Source organism: Pseudonaja textilis, chromosome 5 (assembly GCF_049901715.1).
Source record: "Pseudonaja textilis isolate UNSWEBS1 chromosome 5, rPseTex1.2, whole genome shotgun sequence".
NCBI lineage: Eukaryota > Metazoa > Chordata > Lepidosauria > Squamata > Elapidae > Pseudonaja > Pseudonaja textilis.
The window spans coordinates 32,257,151-32,269,890 of NC_141994.1; the positions used below are offsets into that span (position 1 = coordinate 32,257,151).

General features: G+C 38.4%; 1 long non-coding RNA gene across 1 annotated transcript; it reads left to right on the plus strand.

Moving 5' to 3' along the window:
- The first annotated feature begins 5,846 nt into the window (after window positions 1-5,846).
- LOC148125588 (uncharacterized) lies at window positions 5,847-9,810 on the plus strand. The gene is made up of 3 exons (XR_015743815.1): window positions 5,847-5,895; window positions 6,890-7,011; window positions 7,928-9,810. It is a non-coding gene; the product is annotated as an uncharacterized LOC148125588 (long non-coding RNA).
- Window positions 9,811-12,740: the final 2,930 nt, after the last annotated feature.

The window sequence follows — 12,740 nt, forward strand, 5'->3', positions numbered from 1 at the left end:
GCAAATGTTCATACTGAAGCATGAATTACCATTAAGAGTAAATTGTTTGCAATAAGATGTGGAGGTGAATTTTAAAAAAAATCAACTACTGCTGATTTATTGAGTGTCTGAATGCTTTCATCTTGATTCTACTTAGCAAAATTTAAAATTATTTGGAGTATTTTTTCTCTTCAGTCTACAATATTTGCTTTGTTGGGAAATCAAACAGGAACATATTCTCTAAGGAACATGGGACTGTTGTGTGTGATTAGTGAATGAATAGAAAGGAGTTCCTGCTGTAGAAAACAACATGGAAAAGGTTCGTTAGCGTTGAATAAAAATTAAATCACATTCACCCTTGTGCCAAAGTAACGCTCCCACATCAATAGCTGCTGAATAGACATTCTGTACTGTCAGTATTGATGAGATCCCAAAGCACTCTGATTCTTATTGATTTTTCTTATTGATTATTGATACCCTTTTCTTTTATTTGAGCATGGCTAAAAAAACTCTCAAATCATTAACTTCACTATTACTTCTCTTTCCAACACTGAAGTGTGACCATGTTTTTTCTATTTCTAGTTGAGGTTTAATATGCATTGCACAGGTTGCTAATTCAAAGCAAATACTGGGACATTTAATCATTTCTTGCCCATGGTCATTAGGCTCCATATTGCAAAATAAAAGCTACAGAGATGTTGACAGAAAAGCTGACAGATATGATCCGAATGGTAGCTTTCTGTATTTTGCAGTACTATAAACCAGTTCTTCTCAACATTTTTCTCTCACAGATAAATAATTTGAAGTTGAAATAATTTCCAGGTCTCAGGAAACCGCTGGATAAAAAATGGCAAAAAATACAAAAACTGCACAATACAATACAATACAATACAATACAATACAATACAATACAATACAATACAATACAATACAATACAATACAATACAAATACAAATACAAATACAAATACAAATACAAATACACAATACAATATACAATATACAATATACAATATACAATATACAATATACAATATACAATATACAATACAATACAATACAATACAAATACAAATACAAATACAAATACAATACAAATACAAATACAAATACAATACAATACAATACAATACAATACAATATACAATACACAATACAATATACAATACAATACAATACAATATACAATACAATACAATATACAATACAATACAATACAATATACAATACAATACAATACATGTTTTACAATGTTTACACTAACAGCAACCATTGTGTTGCACAAGAAGTTCCAAGACATTTTTTAAATCATGGAGAGCCAGATTGTTGTAGTCCCTTTCTCTCTCTTACCAGAAATGTTTTACAGTTTTTTAATGCCCATGCCAGACAATTTTGCTATGTACAGGGACTGTATTTTTCTTCCCCCACTTTTCTGGTTTTTGGGAATGCTGGTTAAGAATTTCCGCATTTGAACATTAAAATCATTGTCATGATATTCAAAAACTGCAGCCAATTCTCTGTGCGTGTCATTAACAAGTTTCAGCTATATTGTTCAGGAAGTTGCAAATAACTGCATGTGCTGCTTTCACAGCTCAGTATTGGTATACTTTCTCACTCTTACATACATGATGTATCTACAGTTACCGTATTTATCGGCGTATAACACGCACTTTTTCCCCCTGAAAATAGGGGGCAAATGATGTATGCGTGTTATACGCCGATGTCCAGGGAGCGGAATCCTCTTTAAGGGATCCCGTTCCCAATAGTGCCTAGCGGCGGGCGCAGCGTCGTGACGTGATGTCAGCGCTGCGCCCGCCGCATATTTTTTTCCTGAAATTTCCCTCTTAAAGGGAATGCGTGTTATACGCCTGTGCGTGTTATACGCCGATAAATACGGTATGTTACTTGTAAATGTAAGAGGAAAGACTCCAGCAAAATAAGCAACTTTTGTTGCCTTCTTAGTTGTACATCAGTTGGAAATTACCTTGAATCTGAGAGCAAAGGCCTGTCTGTAAAAAGGAAATAAATGTAAAAAGGAAAAATAATCTTTTCTCCTAAGACTGGATAGAATCTCTTAAAGCAGAGGTGTCAAACTCTATTTCATTGAGAGCCACATCAGGGTTGTGTTTGACCTTGGGGGGCTGCAGATGCGTGACCAGGGTGGGCGTGGCCGGCATGATGTCACTTGTGTTGGGGGTTCCTGTGGTGGCCCGAGCGATCTGCCAGTGAAAATGGGTTCCCGAGCTCTTTTTTCAGCTGCGACAGCCTCCTGAAACCCTCTTCCAGCAAGAGTGGAGCTTGGGAACGTGGCTCTCAGGAGCTCCATTTTCATTGGCAGAAGTGCTGGAGGCCGGTCCTTTGCTGTTTCCAGACCAGATCTAAGCACCCCATGGGCTGGATCCAGCCCCCGGGCCTTGAATCTGACACCCCTATCTTAAAGCAAAAATGAACAAATTGATGAAAAGGCACACTGGGCAATATACTGAATTATTAGAGAATTAATTAGTATGCTTTTCTTGCAATAGGATGGTGTAGAATGAGCGGTATATTTGAAGCTCACTGAAAACAATATGTCTAGTTGTATTGGGGCTTTTTGTTTTATTTTTGACTGTATGTGGAAACACTTTTTTTGGTGCCCATGGGTGTGGTGGGTGAAAATGAGCCCTACTTTGAACATTAAATATCTGAAGGAGTATTGAAAGTGCTACTGTTTAATTTCTAATGTGATCCCTTTTTCCTAGGTATCAAAAGACCGAAAAAATTAAACATTTTGGGATCATAACATATTGACTCAGTGAGAGAAAGAGAGCTGACAAAACTTAATAGTTTATTTTTTTTTCTGCCTTAAAAGCTACTGTGAATTTAACTATAATGAAAGATGGTATAAAAGCCTTTTATCAGTATGCTTTGGATTTGAATTTGAAATAGTTTATGTTTCCTATAAAAATTAAAGAGACTAATAAAAATTTGGCAAATCATCTTTCACAATTTGATGGTTGGCATACCCGGCATTAAAAACTTGAAAACGAACATTCATAAATTAAATACAAAGCAAAGGAGAAAGACAACAGAAAATAGGAAGGAGTATATGTAGCTTACAATCGGACTGGATTCTTTGATTCTGTCTGAACCTGGTTATGTGCTTGCAAACTTTTCATTACATCAGCGCGCATAAGTGCAAATCATTATTAGTGCATTGGTCAGATAATGAAAGTCTGCAAGCAAATAGCCAGGGTCAAAGAGCATCGAGGACTCCACAGAACAGAAAAATGTTCAGAATTTAAGACCTACTAGTCAATGCTTGTTTAGAGGTATGATAACATGTCTTGTAAAATTTATTCTATAAGAGTCAGTTGAGTACAGCTGAAGGGAGATTAAGGCCCGCCATAAATTAAATTTCAAATAGACTTGAATCTTGGGGTGGAGAAGAGGAAGGGAAGGAGAAGGCCATAATCTGTTCATCTTAATATTGGATGCATCTTCAAACAATTTATTCAAGATTTGCATTTGTAAAATAACTATATAAAATGTTGTTTAATTTTGTATGTAAAAATACAATGGTTATTCTTGAAGACAAACCCATAAGTATATTTCAGTGTATAGGTAGTCCTCAGCTTAACAACCATTTGTTTAATGTCTTTTTAATCTTTAAAAAGTCTGTTTAATGAAGTTACAAGGGCACTGAAAAAATGACATGACTGCAAGATCCAATCTGGGTAATTTCACCAGGGCCAAAGGTTTAGTTTTTTAATCTTTCAGACTCATACTGGAGCTCATCCTCGGGGAACTTCTCTCTACCAGAAAACCATCTTTCCCCGAAAATAAGACCACATCTTATTTTGTTTTGGGCTTGTAAATAAGCACTCGGGCTTATTTTCAGGGAGTCTTTATTTTATTGATGTGCAGGAGGCGGTGAGTGCAGGGGCCAATGGGAGGGGGACCACAGCGATTGCTGGGCCCGCCTTCTCCATCCCACTGTCTGCTTGCCTGCAGCTGCAATGGGCCAAGTTCTCGGCATGCCCAGGAGTCATGGCCATGTTGGAGTCTGAGTCCATGGAGGATGACGAGTTGGAGCTGGGGTCAAGGGGGGTGGCTTCGAAGGAATGTGGGGAGGAGCAGAACAAGGCAGCCCCCAGTCCCTTGGTCTTGGGACGCTTGCCATCAGGAAAGAATGGAGGCAGGACGGCCAAGAGAGGGCAGGCAGTGGAGATGAGGAGTGATGGAGCTCGGGTGAGGACTTCCCTCTTCTGATCTCCAAGCATGGAGAGTGGAGAGGAGGCGGGAGCAGCGCAGGCCGATCCAACAACTCGGGAGGAGAGCACCCCACCTTTCTTCACAAGGCACACCTGTGGACTGAGATTTAAGATGCTGTGAGAAGGGACGCTTGTCAGGAGTTGTGTGTGCCGTTGCCGACGTCTGGAGTTCGCTGGACTTTCTTGCCTTATTAATGCCTTGTTCCTTTGCCTTGCTGGACTTCTTGCCTTGAAGCCATTTGTGCTAACAGTGTTTTGCTGGAGGTGTGTGTGTGAGCACCTGGGACTTGCCATAAATGTGGGAGCATTTGGGGGAAAGTTGCAGCAATAAAGGGGAGTTCAAACTGTCAGATGTCTGTGTTGCCTTCATATCTTGCCCCAGGTCACCCCATCCAGCCTCCACCTGCAACGCCTGCTGGTCCAGCTTCTGCTGGGACATTTCTCAGCTGTGGTGGGCACAATGCTAGTGTAGCTACCCATGCTGCTGTGGCCTTGCAGGGGCTCTTTGCCCTCCTGGTAGCACTGCACTTGGATACCCTGCTGGGCTGCTCCTGCCTGGTGTGGGATGAGTCATTCCAGATCGAACACCTCAGGAGTCCTGCCAGCCTGCTAGGACCCATTCACGAGTGGCTGCCGATGGAGCCATGCCACTTGTGCCGCCTTGCCTGCTGCCTTTGGGCTCCTGAGTGTCAGCCTGCACGCCTATTCGGTGCTCTAGGCTATGGGCTTACAGCTATGCAGGTGCTGCAGCTCTCTTACCAGTTGTGTGAGGCAGGCATGCTGCTGCCCCTGGTCGCCTTTAGCATCTGCTTCATCTCTGGCAGCTCTGCAGCCACCTCGCCTTCCTCCTGGCCCGGCCCAGCCCACCATCAAGCTCCGGTTGCTACCCAGCAGCCTCCACTAACTCCTGCTGGAGCTACCACACACACAGCTGGTAAAAGAGTTGCAGAACATGCCAGGAGTCTGAAGAGCGCCGGCTCAGCATAGATATAGCCTGATAGATATAGCTCCATCAGCGGCTGCTCGTGAAGGGATCCTGGCAGGCCGGCGGTGCTTTAGAGATTTTTTATCTGGGATGACTCATCCCATGCCAGGGAGGAGCAGCCCAGTAGAGCAACTCTGCCAGGAGGGCAAAGAGCCCCCGCCAAGCCACTTTAAGACTTGTGGATTTCAACTCCCAGAACTCCCCACAGCGCCCTATCAGCTCCTTCCCCTTTCTGGGTTGGGGAAGCTCACTGGGTCCGTTGTGTTGGAAATTCAATTGCACCCTGCGAGGGAGCCTCCACCCTGGTGGATGGTTGTGAAAGCTGAGAAGGACAGCTGGAGGCAGGAGAAGAAGAAGAGAAGAAGAAAGCATGGACCTTTCTTGGCACAAAGCTTCACAGAAAGCAAAATCAAACTGTGATGGGGAAGAAATTTTCCTGTGAGCACAGTGTTAAAAGTTAACATTTCATACATGTTACCTGTGGGGGGTGATCAGGAGATCTGGGCCAAATTGCCCAACATCAGGCAGGAGCAGCCCAGGAGGGCAATGCAGCAGCAGGCCTAGCAGCTGGGCAGAGATGATTCTGATTCTGACACGCTGCACAGCTTCCTCTCATTGTAGCAGCAGCCTGAGCAAAACCCGACCTCCCGTGGTTGCCGCCTGCTCCAGAGCCACCAGGTGAGTTGCAGAAGAGAGGGGCCCTGCAGGCAGGGCCAGGATTGGCAAGAGTGTGCTGGAAACACCTCCAGGTGCCCAGAGAAACAGAATGAAAGGCAGTTCCTGGTCCTCGCTGGCTCAGCTGATCCATGGCACCACGATTAAGGGGCTGAGCCTTCATGAGGTGACCAGGGAAGGGAAGGGCTGCCTTTTGTGCTGGCCATGGCCAACCCCTTCACTAGGGCTTGGTTTTGGGGTAGGCTTATATTAGGCCCATCCTTAAAAAAATCAGGCTAAGGCTTGTTTTCAGGATATGTCATTTTCGGGGAAATATGGTATGTGCTTTCAGTTATTCTATGCTTCATATAAGGCACCACATAAATATGAAATATAGAATAGCCGAAACACATATTCTGGCAGAAAGATGTTCCCTGAGGATGGGATCCAGCATGAGTCTGGTTAGTCTTGGAAAACTAACCCTCTTGTCCCGGTGACTGAGCCAGATCGTGTCTAGTAACATTATCCTGGGACAAATATTTGCCTTCATTCATGACTTATGACTTGTTTCTCACACTTACAATCATTGGACATCCCCATGGTCACATAATCAAAATTTGGATGATTAGCAACTGGTTCCTACTAAACTCAGTTGCAATGTGTCAGGATCATGTGATCACTTTTTGCAACCTTCTGACAAGGCAAATCAATGGGGAAGTCAGATTCACTTAACAACTGTGTTTAAAGTCATAAAATGGGGCAAAACTCAGTTAACAATTGTCTTGCTTATCAACAAAAATTTGGGGCTCAGTTGGAATCATAAGTCGAGAACTATCTGTACTTCACTATACTCAGAAGTTGGCAAAACTTTATAAAGAGAATTTCAATAAAATATTTATGGATGGAATCTGCTTATCTTAATCCTGTATAGTTGGAAGTTGACCAATGTATGTGTGTATTTTTCTTCATACCATTTTGTTTCTTGCAACATGTAGTATTATGTCTTTCCATGTTTCAGTGAAATCACAAAGGAAGACATCACAAAGGAGTCCCTCCCTCATGTCTTTCTGGAAGGGTAAGGGTTAGGGTTCAAAATGATGAAAGATGCAAACACAACACCATTGTTTCCCACCTTCAAAGGTAAATGCCTCAGAAATGCCACCAAAGGAAAAAAAAATCAGACGTCTTTAAAGAACTTTTGGAGGATAGTCTTTGATAGCTGCAGGGGAAGGGAATTAAAGAAAAGGAAACTTCAATTTTAAAAAAACACAGCTAAATTGATTTACATTCCAGACTAACATTTCTTGCATTAGTATCAATTACATAAATGTTAATAACCATAATAATAATACTGCATACAAAGAAAAATTTTATAAAATGTTTTATACATGGCATTTCCGCCCTTAAGGTTAGCAAAGATGTTTAAGGATAAATCTGCAAAATGTTGGAAATGCCACCAGATACCTGGTTCATACTATCATGTGTAGTGGACATGTCAAAAAGTAAAAAAATATTGGACAAAAATACATAAATGATAAAACAACATAGCTTTGAAACCAGAGACATTTTTGCTGGGCATTCTACCAGATAGGTATTACAAAGGGCATGTATATCTGATTTTACATGTATTGACTGCACCAAGAATAGTATTTGCACAACAATGGAAAAATGATCCCAACAGAAAAATGTTAGAATGTGCAGAAACATATAAGCTAACATGGACAATTAAGGAAAATGAAGAAACTGAGTATTTTTTGACTTGGGACTTATTTTATCAATAGTTAGCTGACAAAAACAGGAGCGAGAAACGGAAATATATGAAAAGATTAGTGATATAAAGAAGATATGTTAACTGGGTTAAACAGACTAACATTTCTAAGATGTTAGAAGAAGTGCTAAAATAGACAAGCAAAGAGCCATAGTTGTTGAATGAAGAAGAAATAATTTGGAGCTTCTGTTTATTACAGTAGTAGCTTCTGTTGAATATAAATTCTGGTGGTGGCACTGATAAATTATACCTCCATCAAATAACAATAAATTCATTTGTCTCCAACAGAGTTTGTGATGAATATAAAAAACCCTGAGAACCCCTGAGAAAGAATACAAGTCTACCAATCTAATTTATCATGAATCAATTGAACATCTTAACAATTTTGGAAGAGTTGTTACCAGTCCTTGCTACACTAGCATCAGTTTTTAAAGAAAAATATATTCAACTGTGAATACACTAACATAGTTGTCAAATCACATTTTCATATCTTGAGATCTAAATTTTTGTCATGCCAGGTTAGCCCCCTCTTGCATCCCAAATCATGGACAGGGGGACTTTGTTGCAGATCAACCTGGCATTCGGTAGCAGCTGCCAATGCAGTGTAGGCCCACTTAAGGTCCTGTAACGGCATTGGAGATAAGGTCATGTTTTATTCTCAATATCTTTATTTTTTAAATAATAATACTCTAAGTCTACAAAAAACAACAACAACCCCAATCTGCTGTTTTAGAAGTTACCTTAATAATTCTTAGGTCCTTGGTTAGGACCTGACTTATTAAGTTTTCATCAGTCTTAGACTGTGAATTTAACTGTAGCATACTCACACATAATTTTAACTTAGTTCTTTTTAAAACTGTAATCTCCAGTTTCTAGCTCTTTAGGTCATGATAGTAAAGTACTTGTTAATTTATGGAAAATCCTTCTAAATCAAATAATAATGTCAAATCTGATTTATACCAAGATTGTGTTGTCATGGGAGTAGTGTGAGCAATTTTTGGAATAACATTCAAGTAACCTTGAATAAAATTATTATTTTTAAAAAATATCTTTTTCATCTGTGGATAATTTATAATTTAATTTGCTATATCATAAGGAAGAAGTTGTAGTTGATACTATTTAATAACAGCGTAGAAAAATTGTAAGAGTTAAACTGGAGGAAATGTTATACTGCTGGGATCTTAATAAAGTCTAATTGATCCTGAACCTGAATTCCCACTCTTATAAGCCTCGACTAATGGCAATTGAGCCTTGCTATAGATTACAATTGGAGTTGTTATCTATCACAACCATTTGGAAGACACACAATTGGAGAAGAGTACTTAATGTAATAGTGTTTCCAGGGTGATATCTTGTTTTCTACAGCAAAACCAGCTGAACGCTTTATTACATTATCAATTTTTGTGAGCTATAATCAACTTTGTCAGTTGCATGAAATAGGAACATGAATTCAGCCCTAATTGGAGGAGAAAAAAGAATAAAAGAATGAGATTAGAAGACATGAACTGCAGAAGATACAAAGCATGCTAATTATTTTATAAGCAATTCAGTTTTCATTCTCAATGCAGTTTAAGTATTTGCTTCTATTATTATGAACATACTTTGTTAATGAATGTACGTGAAGTAAGAGATCAATAATCCCACAAGATGGCAGCATTTAAATTTAAATATGGGGCTACTCTGCAGAAAATGTAATTGGATTTAATAGTACTAATTCCCAAAACAGGTGAGACTTTGCACCTTTTCAATCCTTTCTTATTTACTTATTTGTTGGTTTTGTTTAATACAGACACATGGGCATCCATGGGCAAACAACCAAACAAATACAATTTAAATGCATCAAACACTGGGACACAAATATGTAAGGTGGCAATAGTGTCACCGTACATATATCATTATTTTGTTACCTGTTATGGTATGCTATAGACGGTTTCAGCAAATTTTATTTATTTCCATGGCTCAGGGAAAGTAGTAGCTACAGAGACTTAAGTAATAAACTGTAGATAAAAGCTAGTTATCAGGTAGTAACTCACTACAACAACATGAAATGCTGTTTCAATCCTTTCTTCTTTTAGTTTGTTCCATCATTCGATTTTAGTTCAAAATATTTTTTTAAAGAAACAGTTTATGATTATTTTCTGAAATATATTCTGTAGTAGTAGTAAAAATAACAAAATATATCACATCAACTTAATTATAATAGTTATAATTCTATTCATAATGTATCCCAATTGTAATATTTAATCAATAACAATAACAGCCACCTCAAAACATAAGAATAACCAAATTGCTTGAAAAGATTGCCATCTCCTAGTTTGAAGACAAGTTTTTTGTTGTCTTTAATGCTCACTTTCTTCTCCCTGTATCAGTAAATCTCAGGTTTGCAATCCAACTGAACAAGGGGTGAAATTCAACCACCTCGGCCCACCTCAGGAGAGGTAGTAGGGACGATTTGAATCAGTAAAAAATAGCTGGTTGCTATTACTATTATATCAAGCCACACCCACAGAGCCAGTAGGGAAATTTTTTGAATTTCACCCTTGAACTGAACTGAACAGTTGAACCAGAGATCAAGGAACACCTGTATTATTTCTTCCTTCTTATTTCTCAATTGGAAATTACTTCCTCTACTGAAAGAACTGAGAACTTGGAACTCTAAAATGTTGCAAAACTACAACTCCCAGCAGCCTCGGTGAAGAACATGGACACAGTTTCCTCACTCCTATAGAAGAAAGTTTGGGCTAGGAAAACAAGCAAGATGTATCAATTTATAGAAAACAGCCCTTCTTTAAGGGAGTATTCTTTCATTTAGGTAGAAATCAGAAGAAGAAAGTATTGAACACAATATAGGCTTGAATTGCTTAATAATAATCAACATCAAAGAAGAGATAAAGAAGACATAAAGAACACCTGGTACAATTTCTTTACTTTGAATTAATTCCGTATACACGTATAGCAATTGTAGTAATTGTTTATACTGCAGTGTAATTACTTCTAATCTAATAATTTAGCAGATGAGTTAATAATTTAGCAGATAAAAAGGATGTATTTATTTTTTCTGCATGTTCTCTTCTTTTGGAGACTATATCAGACAAATATTACACATAGCTCCTTTGTTATGTGTACTGGAGTGGACACAATGGGGCTACCAAAAATCTATGCTGCAAAAATCCTGTAGACTGTAGTAGATGCCAAACTAGTTAATTAGATTGATTTTTGCAGCTGTTCTACACATAACAATATTTGTTTAATGTTAGAAATACTTATTTCTAAAGAAAGAACACAATTTTGTGGTTATAAGAGACATAATTAGGAGAAAGGGTAGTTACTTGGGTTTGGATAATTTTGGAAAGTGTTAAAGCAACTTTCTCTGGCTAAAGTGTATGGATAAAAGTGTATGGATAAAAGTTGCGTTTCTGGATATAGAGGAGAATCATTTTTAATGAATTACAAAAAGAGGATTTTCTCCATTTGAAGATTTTACTATTGGAATGAGCTTCCCAGGGAGACAACTACAATTTCAATTCCCTTTTCCCAATCGTCATAGTTTTGTACCAAGTTTGATTTAATGACTGTTCCATATTGGAATTCTAAATTTTATGTTTTATGTGCTATTGATTTATTCTATATATATATTTTAGATATTGACTCCTTGATTTTTAGAAAGCAGGTGGTTTATACCATTATATATTGTATGGATGTTTATATTGTAATGTGTGACATTTTAAACTGCCCAGAGAAACAATTGTCCTTTTTTCCAACCTCATTATTACAAAGAATCAGTATAATATAATAGTAATAATGTATGAGATTATAGTATCATACCATTATGAAACAATATAAAATTAGCACATAAAGAGGATATGGAGAAGTGGATTCATCTGTGAATGTTAAAATAATAAAAGTAACTGCAGCGTAAAAGGTAAAAAGTAGTTACAGCATTTGCTTATTTCAGTAAACCAGCTGAGCTGCAACTATGCTGTGATGATGTTGATCATGTGGTGTTCCCTTAGGCCATGAAAAGCCTTTTTGGCTTTGTTGATCATGAATGACTGTACTATTATCTGCTGGGCCAAGCAGCCAGCCAGCCATCAGCCCCACCTTTTTTTGAAAGCCATATATTCAGGCTGCGCTCATTGTGAATTGCTGTGACCTATATTACAGCTTTAAGCCTGGAGGGAATGAGACTCTCCTAGTCTTGAGCATTATCCTGTAATTGCTCTGTAGCTTCAATATTTCTCATAGAAAGAGAGGTTTGTAATAATCTTTTTCTCTCACACACAAATGAGGCTCACATTTGAAGAAGGGGAAAAACTGGCCGATAGACAGTTTAGAAAACTTTTCACTGGATTGATGATTAAAGGATATGATTAATGAAAGTGCCTCTGTGGCTTTAGGCCAACAGTGGGCTAGATTCCAGTTTTGGAGTATTCTTACTTCAAAATAGCAGGAAACCATAAACTATTGCCAGAATAGCTCCAAGGGCCACAGGAGAACCTAGAGCCACAGGGACATGCAACTGTATTCAGCTCATGAAACGAGATCAATGTCTTGCCGATGTCTTTTCAACAGTTTTCACTGTTTTTCCTCTGGGCCGGCATTTAGATGCAATTCTGTCTTGCTATGGTTCAATAAATCCCAATGTGGTTATACCCCAGTTAAAAGGTCTCTCTTTCTAACCACGTCCCAGGTTCTGCTCATTTATTTATTCATTTCTAATTATATTATGTGGCAATTAAAAATTATTCATACCAAGTGGGATGACTCTTATTCTAGGAACACTTAAAATATGTTCATATAAAGATGCAAATCTCTATCCATCCTTTTTAACAGAGGACACTCCCTTTTTATAATTATTTTTTAAAAAGATTTCCTCCCCCCAAAATTAATATCAGATCTGAATCTGATTTGAATCTTTTAGAAAACTTATTTTGACTTTAAAATGGCACTTAAGGGCTTAAATGCAGGTTTGTACAGATAGGGATTGATATTTATACATGATTAGTAATTATTAGTGGCCTATCACAGAATTACAGAATTGGAAGGGTCCTCGGAGTATGAAAGCCCGTTTAGAGTTTGTTCCTCCCAAGAGTCCTGCAGG